Here is a 3951-nt window from a genome sequence, read left to right as displayed (position 1 = left end):
TCACACTGCTTATGAATAGTGGTTTTTCATCAACAGGCGTACACCGTCATGGTGATGGCTTCAGGGGTCATTTTTTAATCAGATCTGTGTTTGCTTTGTTTTAATTGCTCGGGACAACCAGGTGGGTATGGGGTTAATTCCAATGAGGCTGACAGTCCACATGATTTGCAAATTTCTCTGACATATATTTTTGATTTGATTTTGATATACTTAATTGATCCCCGTAGGGAAATGACACTCTGCATTTAACCCGTCCTAGCCGTGTAGCTAGCAGCAGCGGGCTGCCGCCGTGCAGCGCCCGGGGGCCAACTCCAGTTCGTCTTGCCGTGCCTCGGTCAGACAGGAGTATGAACCCTAACATGCGTGTCTTTCTGATGGTGGGGGAAACCGGAGCACCCGGAGAAAACCCACCGCAGACACGGGGAGAACATGCAAACTCCAAACAGAGGATGACCCCAAGGCTGGAAAAGGTTCAAACCCAGGACCCTCTTGCTGCGAGGCAACAGCACTAACCACTGCAGCACCATGCCACCATATATATATATATATATATATATATATATATATATATATATATATATATATATATATATATATATTCTGTCCATATTGAGTAAGAGTGTTAATTTGCTGTGGCTGCAGCTCCTCTCCATGTGGCTACCCATGTGTGACCACACACAATCATGAACGTAAAGCAGGACTCTATATACGCCGCGGTATTTCCTCGAGCGGTGTGTTTATTTGACTCGTCACGTAACATGTAGGACATCACAAAACACACAAAACACAGCCCCCAACACACACGCATGCCTGTGCTGATAGGAGAAATCAGGCATCACTTGACTGCAAACAAAGACAACTCTATAGCAAGTCACAAGCTGCCTCCAGAAAAAACGGATTAGCCACTTAGCTTTAATGAGTCATAGCTCATGTCAGATAGAAAGCCAACACAGCAACACTTGTAATAGATTTGACGGTAAAATTTTTCTTGGCTTGCGCTCCCATCACATTCACCTCCTTCTCACGGTTTGTAGCTATTTGTTACCTACGCAGCACCTTACCGTGAACCTTAAAGTCCCCGGGTGTAGGTCTCTGCCTTTGTGTGTGTGTGTGGTGTTACAGACGTAGGTGTCAGGGCGAGCCGTCCTGTATGTGGGTCGTGTCAATCATCCTCTAATCCAGGCTGATGCATACCTGTTGAACAGCTAGCAGGTTCTCACCGAGACAGTTATGTAACCACTTTATGGAGGCCAGGTGCTAGACAAACAGATAGACAGAATAAGAGAGGTGGCAAGTCACAGAGAGAGAGAGAGAGAGAGAGAGAGAGAGAGAGGTTGGTGAGCTTCAGAGAGAGAGAAAGAGATATTGGTTTTCACTTGTCAGAATGGTAATTTACCTGCACACTTCAATTAGACAGGAATTTCTTGGCAGTTCGGGGTTTTTGTTCCAAAATGTGTAGGACGAGAAAGAAGTAGCTTGTCTATATGTGTCTACGGTGTTTCATGTGTTTGTGTGCGTGTGGGTGTGTGGTGGGGGGGGTAATGGGGAGGGGTTGACTGAAAGGTTTTAACTAAAACAAAGCTAGCCAGGGTGAGATTCCCCCGGGCTGTTCCAAAACTAACACGGGACGCATGCCAAGGTGGGGTATACCACAACCCAGTGAACGGATGGAACACAACTTGTGGAATACACATATAGCCATTCACAATCATTACCTTGACATACCTCCCCCTTATCTGAAGCCTCTCAACTGTCTCGTGTTTTGTGTGTGTGTGTGTGTGTGTGTGTGTGTGTGTGGTGGTGTGTGTGTGTGTGTGTGTGTGTGCTTCTCTGAACTCATACAAGTTGTTTCCAAGCAGTCTTTTGCAAAAGCACACCCAATTACACCTTATGTCTGTGTAAAACTGAAGGTCTGCACTTTATGCAAAGTAATGGAAGGCCTAAAAAAAATTAAAAAAATCCCCTCATCCCCCATCACTAATACTGCCTCTGAAAGCTTGCTTCCCCCCCCCCTTTTCTACTGCGAATTTGGAAACACTAAATTTGACAATAGTCTTTCCTAAGAATTGAAAACGACTTACTTGTTCTTAGAATGTCTCTCTGATTACTGTCACAACCGTTTCACCCTTTGTTTTAGGTGGTAAAATGAATATATTGTGTGTTGTGATACCAAAAAAAAAAACCAACCTGAAACTAAGTTGTCTTGAACGACCTGCCCAGCCAACACAGAGGTCTGATTATAGTGTAACTGGGACGAAGGGGTTTCATTTGATCTGCTCACACACACACACGCACACACACACACATACACATACACACACATAGTGATACACACCTGGTAATGACATCATTGTGGACAGAAGCCTGATATGGTCATTAGTCAACAAAAGGAATGACCTGTTGCATAAGAAGGGCACAGGGGCTGACTGATCTCACACACACACACACACACACACACACACACACACACACACACACACAAACACACACTGCCACAGGCTGTGATCTCCAAGCTACAAATGGTTAATGGTTACAGGAGTAATGTGATAGGCCCTGCTATTGCACCTGCTAATGTCATATCAAGAGCTGGTCTTCTTCCCGCCCGCTGCCCAAAACCCTCCATTGTTTTCACTGGCTTGGAACACTAGCCACAGACAATGGCTATTTGTGTGTGTATATGTGTCATGGGCCGTGGAACCGTAGGGCCGGTAGGGCCCGGGCCCGGGGCCCTACCTACTTTCAAGCACCAAACACTGCAATAACTCTGTTATCCAAAAACGCGTTGCTAATTGTGTCATGTGATGTTCGCACCGACACTGCTCCCTCCACACAGTTACCGAGAAACCGCCTCTTCATTCTTTGGTTATCTGGTTAGTTTTTAATCAATAATGAAATGTGAAAAGTAAGAGTTTTTTTTTTTAAGGGCAATGCCAGCAAAAGTTGGAAAGGGGGACTGCCGTGCTCCAGCCGGCCGTGAGCCCTCTGAGGAGTCTTCCTGTGACAAAGCTCTGTGTCCAGAGCCACACGAGCTCTTAAGGGGTCCTGCACCATGCCTTCATCAACGGTGCTGAGACATCTTTCTCATCCCTCCATCATTTAAAAACGTATCTGAGGTCAACGATGACCCAAAACAGACTATATAGTTTGATGTGGGGGGGGGGGGGTGCATGAGCATGTGGGGCTGAGAGTGGCCTTGGTTCAGTTCATTAGGGACACAGAGTACACGAAAGAGTGAGTTAGGGAGCAAGAGTGAGACAGATGTTAGTGCAACACTGTCAATAAAAGAATGTCCACTTCCTGTGTGTAAACTGTCCACTTCCTGTGTGTAAACTACACCAAGTGCAGCGAAGACAATGCTCAACACCGGGGAAGGAAAATGGGTGACGTCTCGACAACAATGTTCTGTTATGCTGCTAAATCAAGTCACGTACATACCTACTCGTATTTCATCCCATGACAACATCTGAGGCCGTAACTTACCAACCAACCTGAAATCCACCTTAAATCAACACACGATGTGGCGAAGACGGCACTGTTTTCACAGGCGCTTCTGAAACCCAGTGTGGGCGTGTACTGCAAGCACCTGTATCGACGTGCGGTTTTCTGTTTTTAATTTCTCTCTTCAACGTTGGGCGTGTGAGGCTCTCAGTCAGTCATGTATGACAGCCGTGTGTTTGCCAGGCACTAGGATGTGAGCGGGGGGGAGGGAGGTTTGCACCTCAGCATCCACTGGGAGAGTTCATGTTGGAGTGTGAAGGTTGATTAAAGGAGACTCTTCAGTGAGCGGGTCGCCTTGCTGAACGAGTGCAGTGACTTGGTTGATTGACACTTGCTCATTTTTCTCATTCCGGTAGAGAGAGAGAGAGAGAGAGAGAGAGAGAGAGAGAGAGAGAGAGAGAGAGAGAGAGAGAGGAGAGAGAGAGAGCAGCTTCTGTCCAAGCCTGTGGTGTT

This window comes from Lampris incognitus, chromosome 13 (genome assembly GCF_029633865.1).
Source record: "Lampris incognitus isolate fLamInc1 chromosome 13, fLamInc1.hap2, whole genome shotgun sequence".
NCBI lineage: Eukaryota > Metazoa > Chordata > Actinopteri > Lampriformes > Lampridae > Lampris > Lampris incognitus.
This window is presented reverse-complemented; position numbering follows the sequence as displayed.